Source organism: Schistocerca serialis, chromosome 2, assembly GCF_023864345.2.
Source record: "Schistocerca serialis cubense isolate TAMUIC-IGC-003099 chromosome 2, iqSchSeri2.2, whole genome shotgun sequence".
NCBI lineage: Eukaryota > Metazoa > Arthropoda > Insecta > Orthoptera > Acrididae > Schistocerca > Schistocerca serialis.
Window position 1 is genome coordinate 1,110,596,737 of NC_064639.1, and position 27,979 is coordinate 1,110,624,715.

At 38.8% G+C, this 27,979-nt stretch overlaps 1 protein-coding gene across 1 annotated transcript in view; it reads left to right on the forward strand.

Annotated features, from left to right (window-relative positions):
• The window catches only part of LOC126456649 (UTP--glucose-1-phosphate uridylyltransferase-like), a 254,398-nt gene that overhangs the window by 88,443 nt on the left and 137,976 nt on the right, over window positions 1-27,979 (forward strand). The window lies entirely within an intron of this gene.

Below are 27,979 nucleotides of genomic sequence, written 5' to 3' on the forward strand. Positions count from 1 at the left end.
CATAGTGTAATCTCCATTTTTGCTGCCATCATGTTCACTTAGAGATGCAGGGAATTATTGATGAAGCTGCAAGTTTCCCACTGGGCCTCCTTTGCATCTTCCTTTGGCAGGCATCAGATTGATTCCTACATGCTGCTAATAACGTTGTGTTTTGGTATGGCCCTTGGGATGGGTACAAAGTTCAGTCCTTTCGTGAGCACTGTAGTGGAGCTGAATCCAGTACTCTATCTGTCAACTTTACAATTGCTTTCGTGCTATTCACCTCCTTGTCGGTCATTTGAGCTCTCAGCAGCAGCGTGGGGAAGCAATCTGAGGCCTGCAAAAGGAAGAATCTAAGGATTCTGGTGGGAAACCTGGAGCATCATTGATGAGTCCCAACGTCCAAAAGTGAACATGATATCAGTGGAGCAGGAGACTATCCAATCACTGAGAGATGATGGTGGCACTATGGTTCTTCCAGCAGACAAAGGGAATGCAATGGTGCTGACATGCATGATTACCATCATAAAACAGACGCGCTGGTACAGGTCCCGGCCTGCAGGAAGCTCAAGAAGGGTTATAACACTAACGCTTTTCCCTAATAACTGAACCTTTAGTCCTGTCATGTGAAAGGCACATATAACACTCTAACATGCCGTAAAACATGCTAATGTTACCCTCTGAGAGGATTTCAAAGTCTGACCGTGCGTATGTCTAATGGACAAAGATATCAGACTATAATTTCAATTTTGATGAAATTAACAGAAAAACCAAACGGACTTTAACCTTGGAAGTTAATGAAAGTGGTAAAATCATAAATGAATGAATAAAAATGAATGGTCGATAGCCCAATTAAGCACATTAATTTGAAAATATATATTTGAGAAAATTGAATATTAGTTATTTAAGTTAATTTTGTTGAGATTTCCCTTTGAATAGGAAACAGGATACAAACTGACGCAGTGGACTCTTTACTGTGTGTAGCAGCAGTTACCAACAACACACACACTAGTAAATTATGGGGAGCAAATCTGCACCAAGCTCATACTAATGACAGCCACACTCAAGAGCATTACTAATTCAAATACTGAAATATCACTGCATGAAGTGCAGAACCAAATTTGGACATGAGGGGCTTCTATCTTGATTGACATGAAAAACACAAATAAAGATGAATAATATCAGAAATACACTGTTTAAGCACCTCTAAATATAGCAGCTTTCCTTATTTATAGTAATAGTTCAATTTTTTCCCGATAGGAGTAAAATATGATGGGGACCCATAAACTAGTATAGTTTCACTAGTCAAAGCTCTTTGACTATTACAGTAGTAAATACTAATTCTAAAAGCTAATCATTCACTTCACTTGGAGTAGTTCATAAATTACTTTGCAAGACAATAAAATAAAATACAACATTGGGTTTAATTAACTTCAAATAGGAACCTTTCATGATGGGTCCCAAAATTGCACCTTCTTTAAAATTGTGCATAATTTTTTTTCTAACAATACTATTGTAAACCTGTTCATTAAAGATTTATATGTATTGAACTTTAATTACCTGTGATGCAGGTATTCTTTGCAGTAATATTTACACAATCCTGCACTGTAATCCTACAAAATTATATTTTATAATAAACTAATGATACTTTATCAAAAGCCTACCCAACTTCACTTTTGTGGTTTTAGCTTTAACTTTTACTACTCCTTTTACTTTAGACAAAAAGTCACTTTTAAACACATGAATTTTTCATTTAAATCATGATACTTGGTTTTAGTAGCACTTAGGTGATGACCCTGTGTAGGTTCATGATCAGGATTGAAAATATGGTTCCAGACACACAGTTATGTTTTAAGTCATTATTATTGAAACAACACACAAATTAACTCGTCCATGCCCTTACACTTTACTTAACTGAATGTATGAAGTTTGTAAAGCAGTAGCGAAGATTGGTGGCAGGCGACATGGCAGCTAACTGTACTCAAGGCCCTTGATATATGAATGCTCTATAAAATCTCTTCTTGGCATTAGATTTTAAACATATTAGAGCCAATCCATTACCCCGTGAATACCAAATAATAATCAGCTCCACATCTGAGGCAAATCCGTTATAATGCAGCTTCCAAATGCCTCTCTTAGCATCGTCAAAGTGTTCCATTCTAAGGCTAGCCACATACTGCGTGTTGTTCACACAAAGGAGTCACTCAGTTCGACCACCAAAACCAACCTTTTGCATCAAACCATGTCACTTCCATTGCGGAGGGACTTCCCTACAGTGTTTACATCTTAAAAATACAAGTGCCCTAAACATGAACCAGCTTTTAACAAACATACTCTTTTTTATAAACGTATTCATATCATGATAATTTAAAATTTCAACATATTATTTTGCTTTTTTCATATATACATTACAAAACTCTAATTTTCGTGCCATAGATCAAGGAGTTTAAGCAACATAGAATAGGCACTTCATAAACTGCAGATACACAATTATGTAAAATAAACCTACTTCTAATCGATATAAGTGTTACAGGGTCCAACCGCAACAATGACCAGGACAACAGTAGCACTGCTGAAGAACTCAGATTGACCAGAGGCAGTGAGGAAGTGCCTGTATCCAAGGCTGCCATTGACACTACACCTGTATGGACTTCCACAAATCCACAAGGAAGAAGTGCATCTCTGGCCAAGACTTGACACCATCAATTCACACAATTATGGGCTGGAAATTAACACAATTGTGGACTGATCAAATATCTAGTAACACTTCTAAAATGCCTTGTAGGGCACCGCAGTCATCATGTTAAGAACTTAGCCAATTTAATCAAAATATTTAAGAATATGCAACTACAAAGAGATAACCTGCTTGTGAGTTTTGAGCTCTTTGAACATCCACTGATGACCACCTTATTCAAGTCCAATAGGTCTAGGAGTGCACTCCACTGGTATAAACATCAAAGCATCCACCTATCTTGACACTTCATCAGAAGATGATGAGTGTGACACTCGTCGAAATGTCATGGTATTTTAACACTGCCACCCAACTGGATACGGAGAGCTTTTCACCAACATTGCATGCCAGGAGGGCCTACTTTCAGACAGACAACCTTATTGCCTTCCTAAAACCTCATTTATTGTTCCCCTAGTGAACTTCATCTATACCTAAAACTATTTTATCTTTGAATGCCAGACGTATAAACAAATCAGGTGGACTGCTGTGAGCACCCAGGGTCACCTGGTGCTTTGTCCAACTTTTCATGGGCCACATGGAAGAGTTATTCATCAGGACCCAAAAGCTGAGCCCCCTAGTTTGGTAGACCAAATCTCTTTAAGGATCTCCACATTGAAACTGGTATCATTGGTCTTGTGGCTGTTTTAGCAACAAAGTACAAAGGGAAAATAAAACTAGCAGAAAATCATACACTTTACCTCATGATCAGTTTTGTATTGTGAATATCTTTAATATTATACGTGTGACTTGCATTATCAATATTATAGTACTTCATAATTAACAGTGGCCTTTAGTTCCAATAATCAGAACACACTTATGTTTACACTGTAAGTGCCTCTCCAGGCCTGTTCAGATGTGCTTTCAGCAAAGTGCTGAAAGCATCATTTTGATTATTTACTGTGTAATGTATTCAAGTATGTATAGTTGCATATAGAAGTTAGTTTTATTTGAATTTTAGTTTTCTGGTATTTTACTATATATCCCACCATTTTTCCCTTCCCTTTTTAAATAAACGATATGATGATGACTTGGTTAAAAGTCAGAACTGTTAATAATAATACCATTTGAATGACCTGAGACTGTAATAGATAATAATTTTTTTCTCTGAGTTCTCTGAGACTGTAGACGTGCGTGCAAGTTGTGTGTGTGTGTGTGTGTGTGTGTGTGTGTGTGTGTGTGTGTGTGTGTGTGTGTGTGTCTACTGCTGACAAAGGCCTTAATGGCTGAAACCTATAATTATGTGAATCTTTTTGTTGCGCCTATCGTGACTCAGCATCTCTATATGGTGAGTAGCAACTTTCCTTCTCTGGTATTGTTACATTCCATCCTGGATTTTCCATTGTTTGATTTCATAAATTTTTTAGAAAGATTTGCATATTCAGTAAAGTAGTTAAAATGTAGTAGTGTCATACATCAAGGAAGAACATGAAACCTTTAGCTCTGGACATGACCACATAGAGCAACTACGTCTCAGAATTAGAAAAATAAATGGCAAAGTGCTCTACCTAGTCAGTTCATGATGAGAGTGACTTGTCATGTTATAAAGTCCCTGTAAAAAAACTCAAAGAAACTGTGACAGTATGTATAAAACTTTCTGATACTATAGCAAAGATGAGGGATATAGATGTTAGTGTCAGTGACGATGAGAAACAGCTTAAATTACTCAAATTGAGCAAATTGAGGAGAGGGAAAGACGAAAGGATGTGGGTTTTAAGGGAGAGGGTAAGGAGTCATTCCAATCCCGGGAGCGGAAAGACTTACCTTAGGGGGAAAAAAGGACAGGTATACACTCGCACACACACACATATCCATCCGCACATACACAGACACAAGCAGACATTCGGCTGGATAAAATTGTATAGTAGATTACGGTAAAAAGGAGAAGGTGAATACAAAGTGAAACTACTGGCAAAAAACAGAAAGAGAAAATAAGACGACAAAAAAGATTTCGAAATGCAACACAGCGCCTTCTTTCCGCTCCCAGGATTGGAATGACTCCTTACCCTCTCCCTTAAAACCCACATCCTTTCGTCTTTCCCTCTCCATCCCTCTTTCCTGACGAAGCAACCATTGGTTGTGAAAGCTAGAATTTTGTGTGTATGTATGTGTGTTTGTGTTTCTATCGACCTGCCAGCGCTTTCGTATGGTAAGTCACATCATCTTTGTTTTTAAATATAATATAATTTTCCATTTGATTGCTTTTTATTTTCACCTAAGCTATGCAACTTAGCACTTTTAACACTAGCCATCATCAGATATCTGTCAGGTAAGAAAGAAAAAATTGAGAAGTAGTTTACAAAACAAGTTGTGTACATTTGGTGGTGTTACTGCAATATACTTTTCTTATAAAAACTGAACATAATGTCTCAAATATTAGTATGAGGCATAGTCATTGCATACAAATAAAATATTTAAAAATAAGAAAGTGTACTATGCACTAACTTGACAATGAAACCTCTTGTAACATTTTTTTTTTTTCATTTTTTTGAGTCATCTGTTTTCTGACTGGTTTGATGAGGCCCACACAAATTCCTCTCTTGTACCAACCTCTTCACCTCAGAGTAGCACCTGCAACCTAAAACCTCGGTTATTTGTAGTGTGAATTCCAGTCTCCATTTTACTTTACAGTTTTTACCATTTACAGCACCCTCTAGCACCATGGAAGTTATTTTCACATGTCTTAACAAATGTCCTATCAGCCTGTCCCTTCTTCTTTCAGTGTTTTCCATATGTTCCTTTCTTTGCCAATTCTGCAGAGAGCCTCATCATGCCTTGCCTCATCAGTTCACCTAATTTTCAATGTTTGTCTGTAGCACCACATCTCATCTGTTCCAGTTTTCCCACAGGCTGTGTTTCACTACCATACAATGCTGTGCTCCAAATGTAGGTACATTCTCAGAAATTTCTTCCTCTTCTTCTTGACCAGGAATGCCCTTTTTGCCTGTGCTAGTCTGCTTTTTATGTCCTCCTTGCTCCATCCATCATGGGTTATTTTGCCTCCCAGGTAGCAGATTTTCTTAGCTTCATCTACTTCATGATCAATTATTTTAATGTTAAGTTTCTCACTATTCTCATTTCTGCTACTTCTCATTACTTTTGTCTTTCTTTGGTTTTCTCTCAATCCTTATTTTGTATTTGTTAGAATGTTTGTTCCACTTACGAGATCCTGTAATTCTTCTTCACCTTCACTGAGTATAGCAATGTCATCAGTGACTCTTCATCCTGAATTTTAGTCCCATTTTCAAACCTTCCCTTTATTTGTGTCATTGCTTCATTGAAGTATAGATTGAACAGCTGAGGAAAAAGACTGCATCTCCATATTACATTCTTTTTCATTTGAGCACTTCCTTCTTAGTCTTCCATAGTTATTGTTCCCTCTTGTCCCTTGTACACACAGCATACTAGCCTTTTCCATGTGGTTTGACTTGCATATGTTTTCAGCACATATATTGCTCACATCTTCCCCTCCCCCCTCTCTCATCTCCCCCTCCCCTCTCTCTGTGTCCACCTCTTCCTCCCCATCTTTCTGTCCACCTCTTCCACCCCATCTTTCATCCACCTCATCCTACCACCTCTATGTGTCCATCCCACTCTCCTTGGCCTCCTGCATTTCCATCTCCTTCCTCCTCCCTCTTTGTCTACCTCCTCTGCCCCCTCTCTCTGACTATATCTCCCTTCCCTTCCTTTTGCCTATTCGCCTTCCACTCTATCTGTCCATCACCTCCTTCCCCCTCTCCTTGTCTCCCTTTCTCTGTGCAACTCATCCTCCCCCCCCTCCCCCCCCCCCCCCATCTCACTATCCATCTCCTACATTCCTTTCTCTGCTCAGTGATGCTCTCAGCATTTGTAGCCCCTACAAGTTCACTGACACTACCTGCACAACAAACTTTAGCTCTCTCTCTCTCTCTCTCTCTCTCTCTCTCTCTCTCTCTCACACACACACACACACACACACACACACACACATACTCACTCACTCACTCACTCACTCAGTCTCTCCTCTTCTCACTCCCTCTCCTCCTCCTTCTCTTCCCCCACCACTCTGTCCATGACGGTGACAAAGAGTTATGAAGAACTAAAAAAAGGAGACACTGAGGCTACACATTGAGAATTTCAATTTGAAAACTTGAGTATTTCATCAGGATGTGAAATAGATGCCATGCAATCTTACCTATGACAGCTACAGCATTAACAGCACCATTGTCTGCAAATACCCAGTGCGAATGGGGCAGCACCCGCTGCGATGTTGGCGGACAACACATGTAGAGCTGGGGCATACTGCACCACACACCCCACACAGATGCAGGTCAGTATAATGAACTACCCACATGAAATGTGCAACCTATAAACAGAGAGGTTATGCACGTGTCACAGTGCCATACCGGCCCCACCGTCTTATTAAATTGCCCCATACCTGCCTTAATTTTATGAGGTACGCCCAGCACAGATGAGACAAGTGCCACTCAGACAGAACACAACGTGCAAGAAGAGAGAGATAACAATCCACTTACTCATTCGTCACCACCACAAGCAACTCTCCCACCACTGCTACTAGAGGTCTTTGACACCAACTAACAATATTTCTGCAGATGTATCTGATGACTTCCCCCCTACCTTAGCCACTATCACCTAAATCACTGTGATCCTTTACTGAGGAATGGTACAGTCACATCCTGCCTTGCAGCCAGCCACAGCATGGCTGGTTATGCACAACTGCATGCAGAACACATGGACAGTTGGAGCTGGGTCCCCACCTTTCACTAGTGGTCCGCACTGCAAATGGAGAGAGGGGGGGGGGGGGGGGGGGGAGGCGAAGGAGGGTGTTGTCTGCCAAATTATATCTCTTGATGTCTCCAATGGCTAAACTAACATATCTATAGATGATACTCTATCAGTAATTAACGAACTCGGGAATGCTTCACAATTGATAAATATTTTTGGGAACTGGATATACATCCTGATCTACTTCTTCCTCCCATCTCTCTGTTCATCAGATCCTCCCTCTACTCTGCCCATTTCCTCCTCCCCTTATTTCTCTCTGCCCATCTCCTCCTTCCCTCTATGTCCACTTCCTCCCCATCCTCCCTCCATCCATCTCTTCTTCCCCCTTTTTCTGTCCTTGAGACATGATTATTATAATAGCAATCAAAAACTTAATTGGGAATTTGTCACGTAAAATAAATGGTTAAATCAGTTGGGATCATTGGTATATGGGGTATGAGAGATCTCTCCTGCTGTTGCATCTGTGAAGATAGTAGCTACAGTGATAGTAATTTGCTTAGTTTTAATCTGCAGATGGGTAGGAGTACAATGTTTCAGGCGATACAGATTCTATAGTGGTATTATAATATAAGGCGATAAGCAGCACACATACAATTTTCATGTTTTCTGTTAATAACTGATTGTGATGAAGAAAACAAAACAGTATATAGTTGTGCATACAATTTTTGTTTGAAGTTATATATAAGGAAAAAGAATATATATGCAAGAAACAATTTGTCAAATGAAACTTCCTGGCAGATTAAAACTGTGTGCCCGACCAAGACTCGAACTCGGGACCTTTGCTTTTCGCGGGCAAGTGCTCTACCATCTGAGCTACCGAAGGACGACTCATGCCCGGTACTCACAGCTTTACTTCTGTCAGTATCTCGTCTCCTACCTTCCAAACTTTACAGAAGCTCTCTTGTGAACCTTTCAGAACTAGCACTCCTGAAAGATAGGATATTGCAGAGACATGGCTTAGCCACAGCCTGGGGGAGGTTTCCAGAATGAGACTTTCACTCTGCAGTGGACTGTGCGCTGATATGAAACTTCCAGGCAGATTAAAACTGTGTGCCCGACCGAGACTCGAACTCGGGACCTTTGCCTTTCGCGGGCAAGTGCTCTACCATCTGAGCTACCGAAGCACGACTCACACCCTGTACTCACAGCTTTACTTCTACCAGTATCTCATCTCCTACCTTCCAAACTTTACAGAAGCTCTCCTGCGAACCTTGCAGAACTAGCACTCCTGAAAGAAAGGATATTGCGGAGACATGGCTTAGCCACAGCCTGGGGGAGGTTTCCAGAATGAGATTTTCACTCTGCAGCAGAGTGTGCGCTGATATGAAACTTCCTGGCAGATTAAAACTGTGTGCCCGACCAAGACTCGAACTCGGGACCTTTGCCATTCGCGGGCAAGTGCTCTACCATCTGAGCTACCGAAGCACGACTCATGCCCGGTACTCACAGCTTTACTTCTGCCAGTATCTCGTCTCCTACCTTCCAAACTATACAGAAGCTCTCCTGCGAACCTTGCAGAACTAGCACTCCTGAAAGATAGGATATTGCAGAGACTTGGCTTAGCCACAGCCTGGGGGAGGTTTCCAGAATGAGATTTTCACTCTGCAGCGGAGTGTGCGCTGATATGAAACTTCCTGGCAGATTAAAACTGTGTGCCCGACCGAGACTCAAACTCGGGACCTTTGCCTTTCGCGGGCAAGTGCTCTATCATCTGAGCTACCGAAGCACGACTCACGCCCGGTACTCACAGCTTTACTTCTGCCAGTATCTCGTCTCCTACCTTCCAAACTTTACAGAAGCTCTCCTGCGAACCTTGCAGAACTAGCACTCCTGAAAGAAAGGATATTTCAGAGACATGGCTTAGCCACAGCCTGGGGGAGGCTTCCAGAATGAGATTTTCACTCTGCAGCAGAGTGTGCGCTGATATGAAACTTCCTGGCAGATTAAAACTGTGTGCCCGACCAAGACTCAAACTCGGGACCTTTGCGTTTCGCGGGCAAGTGCTCTATCATCTGAGCTACCGAAGCACGACTCACGCCCGGTACTCACAGCTTTACTTCTGCCAGTATCTCGTCTCCTACCTTCCAAACTTTACAGAAGCTCTCCTGCGAACCTTGCAGAACTAGCACTCCTGAAAGAAAGGATATTGTGGAGACATGGCTTAGCCACAGCCTGGGGGAGGTTTCCAGAATGAGATTTTCACTCTGCAGTGGAGTGTGCGCTGATATGAAACTTCCTGGCAGATTAAAACTGTGTGCCCGACTGAGACTCGAACTCGGGACCTTTGCCTTTCGCGGGCAAGTGCTCTACCATCTGAGCTACCAAAGCACGACTCACGCCCTGTACTCACAGCTTTACTTCTGCCAGTATCTCGTCTCCTACTTTCAAGTACAGCGACTGAATTAAGCTTTAATGAAGGGGAGTCAGAAAATGTTTATTTTTAACAGAGGTTAACAATGTTATGTACTGCAATATATGGCAATTTTAATTTTCAATAAAACATCAATGAACATAACAGTTCGTACTTTAATTTCTCTCTGAAGAGCGTTTATTAAAGCCTTGCAAACTTTTGATAGTATAATGTAGTTGGATAGATGAAAAATCTACTCACCAAGTAGTGGCAGAAGATGCACACATAAAAGGAGGTTATAATTAGGTAAGCATTCGGAGCTAGTGGCTCCTTCTTCAGGCAGAAGGGTTGAAGAGGAAGAAAGAGGGGTGAGGGAAAAGGACTGTAGAGGTCTAGGAAAAGTGGTAGATTTTGGAAATGTCATCCAGAATCGTAGGTCAGGGGAGGCTTACCAGATGGGTTGAGAAAGAAAGACTGGTTGTTGAGGACTGCACTGGATGAGATTTGAAAACCTGAGAGCTTAAAGGTGCAAGACAGGGTAATATTCAAGACAGAGATTACTCCTAAAACACCGTGTATGGGTTAATAAGAGTGAATAGCTGAGTGCATTGTATGTAACAGAGGTGGGGGAGGGGGGCATGGGGGGGGGTAAGAAACTGAAAGATGTAGAGAACTAAAACACAGTGAAGGAAGGAGTAGTTAATTTGAAGAGACAGAATAATTAATGTAAATTAATACCAGGTGGGTGGCAAGAACCAAAGACATGTTTTAGTGCTAGTTCCCGCCTGTGGAGTTCTGAGAAACTGGTATCTGGGGGAAGAATCCAGATGGTGCTTTTGGTGAAACAGGCATCGAGGTCATGACTGTCGTGTTGTAGAGCATGTTCTCCACCAGGATATTGTATACACCCCCTGTCTGTGCTAATTCATCCTAACTGATAAGTTGGTGGTAGTCTTGCTGATGTAAAAGGCTGAATAGTGTTTACATAACAGCTGGAATATAGTGAGTGTCATTTCACATGTGGCCCTCCCTTTGATAGTATATATTTTCCAGTTAATGGGCTGGTATAGGTGGTGGTAGGAGGGTGCATAGGGCAAGTCTTGCAGTGGGGATGGTCATGGGTAGGAGCCATAGGGTTAGGAAATGGGTGCAGCAGGAGCGAAGAGTCTGACAAGAATATTGCAGAAATTGGAAGGATGATGAAAAGCTATTCTAGGTGTGGTGGGCAAAATCTTAGACAGAATGGATCTCATTTCAGGGCATGATTTTTGGAAGTCATGGCCTTGTCGAAGTAGCTGATTGACACATTCACTCACTTTTGATATTATTCCACTGATTTTGGATTTGGAAATCCTCTGCATGCACGTAAGGAACTGTACAAGTCTCCAGTAGCTAAAAAGGATATGTAACAGCATGCTGTTCAGCAAGGCTTACAGCTTCTAGAAAATTTGTATCCTTTGATGTGTAGTATTGTGCTGTTATTTTAGTAATACTTCAAAGTCTGTCATAGACATACAAACAAAATTTTTGATACCCTATGTACATCATAGAAAAGTAGGAAATAGAGTAAAGTGGATTACTGAAGGAATAAAAATCTCTAATGCAAGGAAAAGACAGCTACATAGGGAACTAAAACGTAACAAAAGTCCTGATTTTGTTACCTGCATAAAAAATTTCAAAAATAGTTATAAAAAAATTGTGAAGGCAGCGAAAGAACTGGTGTATAATAGATTTATTTTGGATAGTGAAAATAAATCAAAGGCATTGTGGTCAGTGATAAAAACTGAAACAGGTGTCATAGCTAGGAGCCTTGGTATTTCTGAAATCACGATAGAGGATAAAACTATTGTAAATTGTGCTCAAATTTCTGCATTATTTAATGAATTTTTTTGTAAATGTAACCAGATGAAACATATGTGTAGAAGATTACCCAGAAAAGCTAAATTTCTTAACAGTGAGCAATTTTTAGATGAACTTTTCAGTATATTTACCAAAACTACTGTGAAAGATACAGAAAATGTGATACTATCGCTAAAAAATAAAACATCAGCAGGATGGGATCAGATACCAACAAAAGTGTTAAAAAGAGTCTCTACAATAACTGCATGGCCACTATGTACAGTAGTTAACCAGTCCCTTCAAGAAGGTTATTTTCCAGATGCACTGAAGTACACAGCAGTTAAGCCACTATTCAAAAAAGGAACAAAAAAATTGATAAACTATTGCCCAATTTATCTTCTTCCATCACTATCAAAAATATTTGAAAAAGTAGTCACCATACAAATTCAAAATTTCATTGAAAAATTTAAAGTAATCTCAAAAAATAAGTATGGATTTCAATAAGGCAAAACCACAGTATCTGCTATTGTCCATTTTGTAGATAAAATTAGCTCCTCTCCAGACAACTCAGTGCATGCCACAGGAATTTTTTTGTGACCTATCAAAGGTTTGTAAAGTGGAAAAGTATGGAAGTAAGGGCATGCTATTAGAATGGTTTAAGTCCTATTTAACCAACCAAAGACAAAGAGTGCTCATGTCATCAAAGAGAGGAATTTACACTTCAAAATGGAAAACCATTTCACATGGAGTACCCCAAGGTTCTGTCTTAGGCCCTGTTCTGCTTCTGTTTTACATAATGATCAACCATTCAATATTGAATGTCACTCAGCTTTATTTACAGATGACACATTCATAATCACAACCAAACTGTATTAAGTACTTAAGAAAAATTAGATACCTGGTTTGATTTAAATGGGTTAAAATTAAACATGCAAAATACTTAGTTAATACAGTTTAAAACAAAACAAGCAAATTTAAATGATACTCAGGTTAGTCACAGAAACTAAGATTTGCAGCAAGCTAGCTGTGTAAAATTCCTAGGAATGCAGCTGGATAAAAATCTACCATGAGGCTCACATGTACTGTACCTTCCAAACAAATTAATTAGCCTAGCATTTACAGTGAGGATATTGTACAATGCTACCAGTATGGGCATAAGAAAAGAAGTATATCACAATTTTGAGTTGATAATATGGTATGGAACTGCATTTTGGGCTAATTCAAGCCATATGTGTCGAATATTAAAACTATAGAAAATCGTCATTTGAAATATATACAATGTAGGGTGAAGAAAATCATGTCACCCACTCCTGAAAAAATCTAAGTATACTAAGTGTTCCATCACTATACATCTATGAACTGATTATCTTTGTACAGAGTAGCCCTGATTTATTTGTAGCAAATCACTTTCAACATGATTACAAGACCAGAAATCTAAATAATTTTATGCTGCCCACTCACTATTTAAAACTTTATGCTCAAACTCCACAATATATGGGTCTGAAAATTATAACAAAGTGAAAGGAAGAGAATTGCTCAGCATAGATTTAAAAACACTCAAAAAACCCTTATATGAGAAACTATAGGAGAAATGTTACTATTCGGTAGAAGAATTATGTGAATGACAACTTGAAAATTTGAGCAGGAGAGAACTAGTACTTAGGACTGTTAATTTTTAAAAGTTTGTTACTTTCAAAGAAAAATTATTAACTGCTTAATTAAGTAATTATCCAGTACAGTACAGTATATTATATTAGAGATATTATATGGAAAATTGTAAACCAGTTTTGGTATTTTGACAAGTCTCCTGTACATTAGTTGTACATTACAAAACAATAACTTCTATTCTGTTCTTGAACTTTTAGGTCATTCATCACTGAATTGTAAGCTCCACAACTACACCGTTTATTGAGATAGTTATGCACCCACCATCTACATTCCTTTCTCCTAATATTCTCACTTTTCACAATTATATTCATAGCGCTAGCACAAATGAATGGTTCTGCATCAGACACTATGTTCCATGAAACTGATGGGCTACATGTTGCCAGTGAGAATGCTCACACTGGCTGCTTGTGCTGGGCACATGTCCCTGAACTAAGTTGTGATATACATGTTCTGCAATACCTTTCTCTGTGGCTTCTCCTGGGCACAAATCTCCATGACAAATACCTCAGTGTGAACAGAGCTTTAGGTGGAATCTATGAGAGGAAAAAGGCTTTACACAAATTTGAGTCTGTCACACCAAAAGCCAAAAAAAGCTGTCTCAGTCTGAATAATCATATAGAGGAAAAGTGGGTGGATAGACTGATTGAATGGTACCTTTTCTGTTAATGGAAACTGACAAAGTGATCACTGTTGAAGTAATCTGTTCAATCAGGGCCAGTAGCATGTTGTCCATAATGACTAGACCTGATGAAATTTCACTTAAAGACTGCACACATGGGAACTGTTCCAAACTCTTCACCAGTCATGTAGTAACCAAGTAATACACCAAACCAATCCAAGTGACACAAATATGGCTTTATTCATACACCTCAGAACAGTAATGGAAATAACCCTCTCAACAAATAAATAACAAGACAAAAGAATCATACAGAAGGTGCAAATAAGTGATACACAGAACAGCTGATGATGTGATCAGTCCAAACTAAAAGAATAAAGTGAGAGTGAGTCAGTGCTGCTATGCACGTATATAGGTGCAAGTCACTGGTAGATGACACAGCAGAGACTGTGCTGTGGGCATGCTTCATACAGAGGGTCTTTAGTGGTTGACCCATGCTTATGCAATTGGTGGTTGATTTAAGTACACATGAAAAGTGATACTACACTCGGTGCACTCACACTCATGCACACTAGTAGCAGGATACAGAACCGTCAACTGTAATATTCACTGGAAAACCATTGTCCTTGCAATGAGTACCAGTATGTCAGGTACCATAGCTGAAATATCTTAAAATCACTTAAAACATAAATTATTCAATGAAAATCCCCTGTGCTTACAAAAAAAGTATTTCCTACAAGAGATGTGGCCATTGCATTCCTCATCATAGATGAGGGAAACAAATATTCTTTAAAATTTTGTACTTTAATATGTAGTCACATTTGTGTTAATTATTATAAACATAAATGTAACCACAGACTGAAAAAAGACTATAAAATTAATATTTATCGCTGATATATGCCTGCACTTAGCATTATGCCAAGCTTTAATAAAACATTCTGCAAGCTTTCAACAAAATTCACAATGATATTCATTTCACCAGTGTGGATGAAGTAGAGAGCGCAATACATTTCCTTGATTTGCATTATGCAGGCAAAATCGCAAACATTAGAACATAATCTTCTCAGGCTGTTAGTCATGTCAAGTTGTTGTATATCCATGAGATTTCAGTTGAGTCGTCCTAGGCCATTGTCCAAGTGAGAACTGACTCCTGTGTAGTTGCTGGCCTTGTCCTCATATGACCATGGTACCAACTGTCCTGTCACTTGTGCTCAGTCCATCAACTTAAATGTTTCTTCTCCATGTCTACTAGACTTGGTGTAACCTCATGACAGTGTGGTTCCACAATGTACTCAAGTGCAAACTGCCATCTTTATAGAGTGTGTTAGAATTGACATTTGTCCCACACCAGCTGAATAGTATACAGACAAGATGATGACTGTGGTGACTGACAAATACTTTATGATTTGCATGCATCTACACAGAGGTGCCATGACTGTAAGATTTATATGCAGGATGTATCATAATTAGTAATGGCCAATTGGGCTGCCAAGCTGAGAGGGCACTGGGGGCCCCAAGCACATAATTTGTATAGAGTGTAGGAGGAAAATGGTTAAAGAAGGTGAGGGGTTGGGATGGGGTATTGTCAAATGATTCTGTGAGGCCTCTACTTCTGGCAAAGGGTTTCAGGTACACATTTCTGGCAGTCAGCCACTGCACATGCTGAGCAGAAGCCATACCTACTGCTGACACATCAGCTAAAACAGTGGCACAAACTTTTCCGATTACTTGGATTTCTTGTTTTGGATGTCCTATCATCATCATCGTGCAGCTTTACTGTGTGATTAAATGCTGATGGCGTCCTCTTGGGTAAAATATTCCGGAGGTAAAATAGTCCCCCATTTGGGTCTCCGGGCAGGGACTACTCAGGAGGACGTCGTTGTCAGGAGAAAGAAAACTGGCGTTCTACGGATCGTAGCGTGGAATGTCAGAATCCCTTAATCAAGCAGGTAGGTTAGAGAATTTAAAAAGGGAAATGGATAAGTTAAAGTTAGATATAGTAGGAATTAGTGACGTTTGGTGGCAGGAGGAACAAGACTTTTGGTCAAGTGAATACAGGGTTATAAATACAAAATCAAATAGGGGTAATGCAGGAGTAGGTTTAATAATGAATAAAAAAATAGGAGTATGGGTAAGCTACTACAAACAGCATAGTGAACGCATTATTGTGGCCAAGATAGACACGAAGCCCACGCCTACTACAGTAGTACAAGTTTATATGCCAACTAGCTCTGCAGATGACGAAGAAATTGATGAAATGTATGATGAAATAAAAGAAATTATTCAGATAGTGAAGGGAGACGAAAATTTAATAGTCATGGGTGACTGGAATTCAGTAGTAGGAAAAGGGAGAGAAGGAAACGTAGTAGGTGAATATGGATTAGGGCTAAGAAATGAAAGAGGGAGCCGCCTGATAGAATTTTTGCACAGAGCACAACTTAATCATAGCTAACACTTGGTTCAAGAATCATGAAAGAAGGTTGTATACATGGAAGAAGCCTGGAGATAATGACAGGTTTCAGATAGATTATATAATGGTAAGACAGAGATTGAGGAACCAGGTTTTAAATTGTAAAACATTTACAGGGGCGGATGTGGACTCTGACCACAATCTATTGGTTATGAACTGTAGATTAAAACTGAAGGAACTGCAAAAAGGTGGGAATTTAAGGAGACGGGACCTGGATAAACCGACTAAACCAGAGGTTGTACAGAGTTTCAGGGAGAGCATAAGGGAACAATTGACAGGAATGGGGGAAAGAAATACAGTAGAAGAAGAATGGGTAGCTTTGAGAGATGAAGTAGTGTGAAGGCAGCAGAGGATCTAGTAGGTAAAAAGACGAGGGATAGTAGAAATCCTTGGGTAACAGAAGAAATATTGAATTTAATTGATGAAAGGAGAAAATATAAAAATGTAGTATGTGAAGCAGGCAAAAAGAAATACAAACGTCTCAAAAATGAGATCGACAGGAAGTGCAAAATGGCTAAGCAGAGTTGGCTAGAGGACAAATGTAAGGATGTAGAGGCTTATCTCACTAGGGGTAAGATAGAGACTGCATACAGGAAAATTAGAGAGACCTTTGGAGAAAAGAGAACCGCTTGTATGAATATCAAGAGCTCAGATAGAATCCCAGTTCTAAGTAAAGAAGGGAAAGCAGAAAGGTGGAAGGAGTATATAGAGGGTCTATACAAGGGCAATGTACTTGAGGACAATATTATGGAAATGGAAGAGGATGTAGATGAATATGAAATGGGAGATACGATACTGCATGAAGAGTTTGACAGAGCACTGAAAGACCTGAGTCGAAACAAGGCCCCGGGAGTAGACAACATTCCATTAGAACTACTGACGGCCTTGGGAGAGCTAGTCCTGACAAAACTCTACCATCTGGTGAGCAAGATGTATGAGACAGGCGAAATACCCTCAGACTTCAAGAAGAATATAATAATTCCAATCCCAAAGAAAGCAGGTGCTGACAAATGTGAAAATTACTGAACAATCAGTTTAATAAGTCACGGATGCAAAATAATAACGTGAATTCTTTACAGATGAATGGAAAAACTGGTAGTAGGCGACCTCAGGGAAGATCAGTTTGGATTCCGTAGAAATATTGGAACACATGAGGCAATACTGACCCTACGACTTACCTTAGAAGCTAGATTAAGGAAAGCAAACCTATGTTTTTAGCATTTGTAGTCTTAGAGAAAGCTTTTGACAATGTTGACTGGAATACTCTCTTTCAAATTCTGAAGGTGGCAGGGGTAAAATACAGGGAGCGAAAAGCTATTTACAATTTGTACAGAAAGCAGATGGCAGTTATAAGAGTCGAGGGGTATGAAAGGGAAGCAGTGGTTGGGAAGGGAGTGAGACAGTGTTGTAGCCTATCCCCGGTGTTATTCAATCTGTATATTGAGCAAGCAGTAAAGGAAACAAAAGAAAAATTCAGAGTAGGTATTAAAATCCATGGAGAAGAAATGAAAACTTTGAGGTTCGCCAGTGACATTGTAATTCTGTCAGAGACAGCAAAGGACTAGGAAGGGCAGTTGAATGGAATGGACAGTGTCATGAAAGGAGGGTATAAGATGAACATCAACAAAAGCAAAACGAGGATAATGGAATGTAGTCGAATTAAGTTGGGTGATGCTGAGGGAATTAGATTAGGAAATGAGACACTTAAAGTAGTAAAGAAGTTTTGCTATTTGGGGAGCAAAATAACTGATGATGGTCGAAGTAGAGAGGATATCAAATGTAGACTTGCAATGGCAAGGAAAGTGTTTCTGAAGAAGAGAAATTTGTTACCATCGAGTATAGATTTAAGTGTCAGGAAGTCGTTTCTGAAAGTATTTGTATGAAGCGTAGTCATGTATGGAAGTGAAACATGGATGATAACTAGTTTGGACAAGAAGAGAACATAAGCTTTCGAAATGTGGTGCTACAGAAGAATGCTGAAGATTAGATGGGTAGATCATATAACTAATGAGCAGGTATTGAATAGGATTGGGGAGAAGAGAAGTTTTTTGGCACAACTTGACTAGAAGAAGGGATCGGTTGGTAGGACATGTTCTGAGGCATCAGGGGATCACCAATTTAGTGTTGGAGGGCAGTGTGTAGGGTAAAAATCATAGAGGGAGACTAAAAGATGAATACACTAAACAGGTTCAGAAGGATGCAGGTTGCAGTAGGTACTGGGAGATGATGAAGCTTGCACAGGATAGAGTAGCATGGAGAGCTGCATCAAACCAGTCTCAGGACTGAAGACCACAACAACAACAACAACAACAACAACAACAACATCATCATCACTAGTGATCAAAATAGGCAGTTTGAATCAGTTTTGTTTCATGAACTTGCTGACCTCTGTTATTTCAAACACCATCACATTACCAGCTACCATCTGGCCAGTAACAGGATGAGTGAATGGTGACATCATACACTGAAATCTTCATTAATATGTAGCAGTACTTTGTGGATTTCAGCTCTACCTCTAGTGCTTTTGGGCCAATGCTTGGCCCTCAAACCAGACAATGTGGTCTCAGCTGTGCAATTTTTTTATGGCAAAACTCTCTGACTTTCACTGGAGTTTTTTACTCAACAGCAAGAACGTCCTCAATATGAGCTGTCATTTTTCTTTCAAAAAGTAAAGCATTGCACCTCTAAATTCCTCCTTTCACTGGCGTCTCATCATGTGAACGTGATTATTTTCATCCATAAAGATGTACACACCCAGTCCCTTCTAATGTTATGAATGGATGCCTTTGAAAACCCCATACTCTTGCTCATATCCAGTCTTGGTACATAATGAATACAGACCGGTAAACCTTCTATAATGTCTTTAGTGGGTTAAGCCTGCCTATCTGTTACCAAGGGACATTACATCTACATCTACATCTACATCGATACTCCGCAAGCCACCCAACGGTGTGTGGCGGAGGGCACTTTACGTGCCACTGTCATTACCTCCCTTTCCTGTTCCAGTCGCGTATGGTTCGCGGGAAGAACGACTGTCTGAAAGCCTCCGTGCGCGCTCTAATGTGGATCAACACTAGGGCTATCAACCAACACCTACACTGGAAGAAATGAGTGATGCGGAGACTTTGCCATCACCTGAACAGCTTTCACCACAGTGAGACGCTGCATGGATTTTACAGGAACAGTAGCCAATTCATACCAGTTCTGACAGAATGGTACAATACAAATACCTCTTTATACCTGGAGCTTGACTCTGTCATGGGTGGGTGGGGGTGGAGGTTGGGGGAGGGGGAGGGGGCTGTGTGGTGACAGTCAATCAGAAAACTAAAAACAAAAAGTTTTTCCATTTATCTTAGTTCAGCTTTGTTCATTTCTTCCCATGTGTCAGTAGTGATCAGATTGTTCTTGTGGTGCTTGTTCTTGCATGACTGCAAAATAGATTGCCTTTACTCACTTTTATCAGCCATTTAATTTTCTTTGGGGGGGGGGGGGGGGTGGGTAGTGTTCCCACATGTTAATAGCCAAATATTTATGCTCATTGAGGATTCATTGGGAAATCTGTCAAGCACTTCAAGTTAAATGTCATATTTCCAAAGGTTGTGCTATGAAGACAGATAATATGCAGTTTTTCAAGCATTATGACTAAAGTTGAACAAACACTGACAGATATGAACATTTTTAAACTACTGTTTATAGGTGTGAATAGCTTCTGTTTTATTTGCTCTAGTATATCAATAAAACACTTATCAGGCAAATCAAAGATGTGACCACTTTAACAATGGTTATGTGCAAATTCTAATGAGATCTGTTTAACAGAAATCTTGGTGGAGCAATGGTTATAACTTTGGAATTAAGGACTGAGGTTGAAATCTAAATCCAGCTATCCACATTTAGATTTTCCATGCTTTCTGTAAATTGCTTAATGCAAATACCAGGGATGTGTTTTTTTGAAAAGAATATAGCCAATTTTCTTCTCCATCCTTATACAGTTCAACTCCTGCTCCTTCATTAATGACCTGGACACGAAACACTTAACTTCCTTACGTACTTTACTTTTGGTAGGAATGCATATCTTTAAAATCATGAATGAAAGTGAATAGATTTATTGATAAGAAATGAGCTTCCCTGTGAGCATAATTTCTGAGATAGTTGCCCAATCTCTTGGAACATGAAACTTCCTGGTAGATTAAAACTTTGTGTCAGACCGAGACTCAAACTTGGGACCTTTGCCTTTCACAGGCAAGTGATCTACCAACTGAGCTACCCAAGCATGACTCATGACTCATCCCCACAGCTTCAGTTCTGCCAGTACCTCATCTCCTACTTTCCAAACTTCACAGAAGTTCTTCTGTGAATCTTGCAGAACTAGCACTCCTGTAAGAGAGGATATTGCGGAGACATGGCTTAGCCACAGCCTGGAGGATGTTTCCAGAATGATATTTCCACTCTGCAGCGGAATGTGCACTGATATGAAACCTCCTGGCAGATTAAAACTGTGTGCCAGACTGAGACTTGAATGTGGGACCCTTACCTTTCGCAGGCAAGTGCTCTACCAACTGAGCTACCCAAGCACGACTCACAACCCATCCCCACAGCTTCAATTCTGCCATACCTCATCTAGGTGTCTTATTCTCATTATCAATTATTGCATTAATGGGCACTTAAGGCATACAGCAGAAAAACAAAATAAAAAGTCACACTACAGAAAGAAAATACAAAAGACGCACACTATAAAAAATAGTAAAGGAATCTGTTGTTATATACACAACAAAAACAGAAGTCAGCCAGTCACAGAGGTAGAGATGTTTACTGCAGATGATAATCCATCATAGCCAGGCTCTAGCTTCATCTTACACTGTTGTCAGCTTCACATGTTTAAAAATTGTTAGTAATTGATCTTGTATCACATCTTTGGATGTCCCACTGGGTGTTTACGAGCGGGTTGAGAATGGAGGACTCAGTTAGGGAGGAATCCGCCAGCCCAAAAGATGTGGTCAAAGCACTGTAGCCTCTTCTGCATCAGTATTTCGCCATTGTGTGGCTTTCCAAAGCAATGCTACAGGTCTTCTTTTGTTCTTGTTGCCATTTTACCTTCAATGTTGTCGTAGTCATGTCCATAGATCTTTACAAGTGCTTTCCTCTTGAAGGCACAGATTGCTTCTTCAGGTGCTTCCTAAAGTCATCCAGGATTCACTGCTATATAAAAGTAATAGCTGTACTAGTATTGTGTACAGCTGAATATTATTCTTCTGTGACATTAGATGTGACTTGAATAAACTGTTCAAACTAAAGAACATGTGATTGGTGTTTATTATTTGTTGGTGTACTTCTTTTGGCACTTCACTTTTATTAGTCAATATGCATCCCAGGTACTTGAATTCTTAATTTATACAATATAAATGTACATCTACATCTGGACCTATACTCTGCAAACCACCATGAAGTGCATGGAAGAGTGTATGCCCCATTGTACCAGTTATCAGGGTTTCATTCCATTCCATTCACATATGGTGTGTGGAAAGAATGATTGTCTGAATGCCTCTGTGCATGCATTAATTATTCTAATTTCATTCACACGAACACTGTGAGCGATATGTAGGGGGTTTTAGTATATTTCTAGAGTCAACATTTAAACCTAGTTTTTTAAACTTTGTACAGACTTTATCGGGATAGTTTACATCTGTCTTCAAGAGTCTTCCAGTTTAATTTCTTCTATCTCTGCAACACTCTCCCACAGATCAAACTAACTGTGACTATTTGTGTTGCCCTTTTCTGTAAATGTTCAGCATCCTCTGTTAGTCCTATTTTGTAAAAATCCCGCATACTTGAGTAATATTCTAGAACTAGCCACATGAGTCATTTGTAAACAGTCTCATTTGTAGACTGATTGCACTTCCCCAGTACTCTACCAACAAATGAAGTCTACCACCTGCTTTACCAACCACTGTGTCTATGTGATCATTCCACTTCTATCGCTACAAAGTATTACACCCAGGCATTTGTATGAGTTGGTCAATTCTGTGACTCATTGAAATTACAGTTTGCTGTATGAATAATTGGTGCATTCTTCTCAAGACAGTTTTCCGTCTATGATCACTTCAAGTAATTTCACTGTTTTATTTTTAGTTACCTTGAGATTAAAAATTATATCCTCTCTTTCTGTCTGGTTTATGCACAGCTGATTGTCCTGACACCAATGACTAGTCATTTGCATTGTTTCTCTGTTGTTACCTAGTAAACCCTGTAAATTCTCCCCTATGATTGTCAGTGCCACATCATCAGCATATAGTATATTGTTACATGATATAAAATTTGAAAAGTCATTAACACAGACAGTGAACAGGAATGTCCAAGAAGAAATTCTTGGGATATTTCTGTTTTTATTGGAAGTATTACTTTTCTCTGCTTATTTACATAAATAGGCTGTAACCTGTAACTTAAATAAGATTTGGATAAACTGAGTGAAACATTTTCAATGCCTTAATATTCTAACTTTTTATGACTCATATGGCACTGAGTCAGATGGTTTGCTTACATCAATAAATGTTCAGGACTTAGCCTTTCTTTGTACGCTACATAAATATTGTTCACCAAAGCTTCATTTGCTTTTACAGTTGATTGGCAAGACCTGGATCCAAACTGCTGTTCATTTCAAATTTTATTCTTTTCAAAATAGCTGTATATCCATTTATGCATACAGTTTTCTATTCTCTTTTGGATGTGACTGGTACTATTGAAATGAGCCTGTAGTTATTTGGGAGGCTTTTCTCACCTTTCTTCATGATTAGGCAATATAACTGTGAGCTTAAGATGTTCTGGAGAATTTCTTCATCTAGTACTTTGACGGTGAGAGAAGTGGCATTTTGATTTCCTTTGCTATATACTTTGTGATGAAATTACTGAACGTAAAAAGAATCTTCTGATTTATTATTGCTTAGCTTGTTTATTGATTTGCTGATATCATTTAAAACAATTGGGATTCAAGTAAATTTTCTCACTTCTTGTCTGTTTTGTGGGAGTGAGTAGGGCTTCTGCATCTACAGCACAATTATTAAATGGAGTTGTGATGGTAGCACTATCTATGACGCTGATCCATAAAGTAAGGTTACAATAATTTTTTGAAGTACAAATAATGACTTTATTGTAACAAAATGTACATGCATTATAGTACAGATCTTGCACTATTTGTCCACATAATCACCATTTACCCCAATCCATTTTGTCATCTGTGGGACAGGTTTTTCGATTCTTGTGTCATAGATGTCTCCCACCACCTTTTTCAACCAGTTATTCACTTCGATTTTCACCTTATCATCATCAGAAAGTGTTTTCCATGAAGATGTTCCTTCAGTGTAGTAAACAGATGATATTCACTAGGTGTGAGATCAGGACTGTGAGAGGGGTGGCTTAAAACATCCTTACCAAAGATTAGATTAGATTAGATTAATACTAGTTCCATGGATCATGAATACGATATTTCGTAATGATGTGGAACGAGTCAAATTTTCCAATACATGACATAATTAGGTTAATTTAACAACATACTTAAGTTAATATAACAACTTTATTTTTTTGTGTGCGTTTTTTTTAAATATTTTTGTTTTTTTTTTCTTAATTTATATCTAAAAATTCCTCTATGGAGTAGAAAGAGTTGTCATTCAGAAATTCTTTTAATTTCTTCTTAAATACTTGTTGGTTATCTGTCAGACATTTGATACTATTTGGTAAGTGACCAAAGACTTAAGTGCCAGTATAATTCACCCCTTTCTGTGCCAAAGTTACATTTAATCTTGAATAGTGAAGATCGTCCTTTCTCCTAGTATTGTAGTTATGCACACTGCTATTACTTTTGAATTGGGTTTGGTTGTTAATAACAAATTTCATAAGAGAGTATATATACTGAGAAGCTACTGTGAATATCCCTAGATCCTTAAATAAATGTCTGCAGGATGATCTTGGGTGGACTCCAGCTATTATTCTGATTACACGCTTTTGTGCAATAAATACTTTATTCCTCAGTGATGAATTACCCCAAAATATGATGCCATATGAAAGCAATGAGTGAAAATAGGCGTAGTAAGCTAATTTACTAAGATGTTTATCACCAAAATTTGCAATGACCCTTATTGCATAAGTAGCTGAACTCAAACGTTTCAGCAGATCATCAATGTGTTTCTTCCAATTTAATCTCTCATCAATGGACATACCTAAAAATTTGGAATATTCTACCTTAGCTATATGCTTCTGATTAAGGTCTATATTTATTAATGGCGTCATACCATTCACTGTACGGAACTGTATGTACTGTGTCTTATCAAAATTCAGTGAGAGTCCGTTTACAAGGAACCACTTAGTAATTTTCTGAAAGACAGTATTGACAATTTCATGAGTTAGTTCTTGTTTCTCAGGTGTGATTACTATACTTGTATCATCAGCGAAGAGAACTAACTTTGCCTCTTCATGAATAAAGAATGGCAAGTCATTAATATATAATAAGAACAACAAAGGACCCAAGACTGACCCTTGTGGAACCCCATTCTTGATAGTTCCCCAGTTTGAGGAATGTGCTGATCTTTGCATGTTACGAGAACTACTTATTTCAACTTTCTGCACTCTTCCAGTTAGGTACGAATTAAACCATTTGTGCACTGTCCCACTCATGCCACAATACTTGAGCTTGTCTAGCAGAATTTCATGATTTACACAATCAAAAGCCTTTGAGAGATCACAAAAAATCCCAATGGGTGGTGTTCGGTTATTCAGATCATTCAAAATTTGACTGGTGAAAGCATATATGGCATTTTCTGTTGAAAAACCTTTCTGGAAATCAAACTGACATTTTGTTAGTACTTCATTTTTACAGATATGTGAAGCTACTCTTGAATACATTACTTTCTCAAAAATTTTGGATAAAGCTGTTAGAAGGGAGATTGGACGGTAATTGTTGACATCAGATCTATCCCCCTTTTTATGCAAAGGTATAACAATAGCATATTTCAGTCTATCAGGGAAAATGCGTTGTTCCAGAGAGCTATTACACAGGTGGCTGAGAATCTTACTTATCTGTTGAGAACAAGCTTTTAGTAGTACTCAACAACTCTTCTGTTGCACAAGCAGTGTGTGGACGTGCATTGTCTTGAAGGAGACAGACTCCCTTTGTCAGCATCCTGTGATGTTTGTTTTGTATGGCTCTGCAAAGTTTCTCCATGGTCTCACGGTATGTTACAGCATTTATTTGTTTACCTCTTTCCAAAATATCAACAAGCAAAACCACTTTTCTTTCCCAAAACACTGACATCATGATTTTCCTCACTGTTTGCTGAGTTTTGAATTATTTGGCTGACGGAGAATGAGTATGATGCCACTGCATTGATTGTTGTTTGCTCCCTGGAGTATGATGATAGCCCCAATTTCATCTCCTGTCATTATATAGTTGAGAAAAGCCTCGCATTCAGTCTCAAAACAGTCAAGAAATTCACAATTGGCACTGACTCTGTTCATTTTGTGTACTTTGTTAAGCATCCTGGGTACCCACTGCGCACACAACTTGCGATAATTTAATTGATCAATTACAATTTCATGAACAACATTTCATGAAATGTTTGGACAAACTGCATGCAGCTCGACCAGAGAGAAGATGTTCTTCAATTTTCTGCACCACATCATCAGTCACAACAGAGCCTTCTGCTTCTGTCTTCATCGTGAATTTAGGTCGTTCCAAAATTGCAATTCGGTACTCATTTCATCTCATGCTTCCTTGACATTATGTCCTCTCTAAAAACTGAAACAATTTTGTGATGAATTGCAGTGGTGTTCATGTCCTTATCATTTAGGTAGCAAATTACAGCATGCACTTCATACTTGGCAGAAGCTGGAATGAGAATGCTCATTTCTAACAGACCCCACAACACTAATCAATGAGCTACTGATTGTTGGGAAAGCTCGTTCCTTCCCCTGGCTTCCTGCTACATGGCAATGGTGCCAACTTCCCCCACGGACATTCCATACTAAAGCTACATGCCTTCTAACCTTAGTTTCCAGATAAACATCATACAAAAGTTTCATTTGGAGTATTGCATTCAGATTGGAACTGTTTTCATTATTGATACTAATTATACTTTTAATGACATTTCATGCAATTTTATATTTATTTCTATAATCTGAAATAAAGTCACCATTTGCAGTGTACACAGCATTTTAAATTTTGGGTTTGTAGAGTTTTCTCATATTTATGTACTTCTTCTTGTCTCTACCAGTCTTATGAGACTTATCTTTCAGAATGAGTAGTAGTATCTGAAGTTTGTTAAGTAGTGGCTTGTAGCACTCATTGGTATGATGCTGCTTATGTGTAATATTAGTATATCTTTTGATTACAGTGGGGCATGTCTTTTCTACTATGCACTTAATCTCTGCCAGGAAAATGGAAAAGTGTTTATAAATGGTTTTATTGTTACCCATTACATGAGAGTAATCCATTTTCTTTAACTGGTTTGTCATATTTATACATTAGAAATTCTATACGTTGCTTGTCTTTGTGCAATATTGAGAGCTGAAGTTCTATTTTGAACCATAGCCCCCTGCCCCCCCCCCCCCCCCCCCAATCCCCTGTAATCTAATATTCCTAATTCTATAACATCATATTCTGTGGTACATTACTAACTATGTTATCAAGACATGGATTCAGTCTAGTTGGTTTTTCATTGAGACAGTAATAACAGTTTAGAGAATGAACCATGTGAATCATATTTTTTTTACTTTGGCCTTATATCTTTGTTAATGTCACCTAAAATCATAATTTCATGATATTTATATTTGGACAGTTGCAATATTAAAGTATTAACTTTTGTATAAATACAATCTCATCAGATCTTGGAGCTCAATAAACTGAGACAGTTACAATTTTTCATGTGCATTACCATACCAGCTACTTCAAAAGTGCATTCAAGGCACAGTCTGCTAAGGTCTGTGACTGAGTAATGTAAATCAAGGTTACTCTTAATGTAGATTGAGGCACCACCATGTGAAATGCTGCTTCTGCAATAGATAGTAACTAGTATGTAGCCAAGAGGAACACAAAAGTCTATTTTAGAGTCTTTTACCTAGTGTTCATTGATACATGAAACAGTGCTGTTAATTTTATCAATCTGCTATTGTAGTGCACTGATTTTACCTCTAAGAGATTATGCATTTAAATGGGAGAGAAGGATATTGTTATTGATACAGAAAGGTGTTTTTATGTCCCTGGGTCTTGCATGTTTATTTATTTTCACTAGATCGTTGGAAACACATACAGTGATTTGCCTTGTGCTGATATGTTCAGTGCAGTGACGGGTTTACATTTTGATAGCGGCTGGATCTTCCTGGGGTAGGCCATAAACATCATCAGGATGGCTGATTTGATGCAATTGACAGCTCATTTTTAAAACTTTCTTTATTCTTTTTATGTTTTGGACATTTTATGCAATTTATGTGTTTCACTGTGTTGTATCATGATTTTTGAAGGCAGACTGATTTTCAAGGCTGATGTGTCATACAACTAGTGAT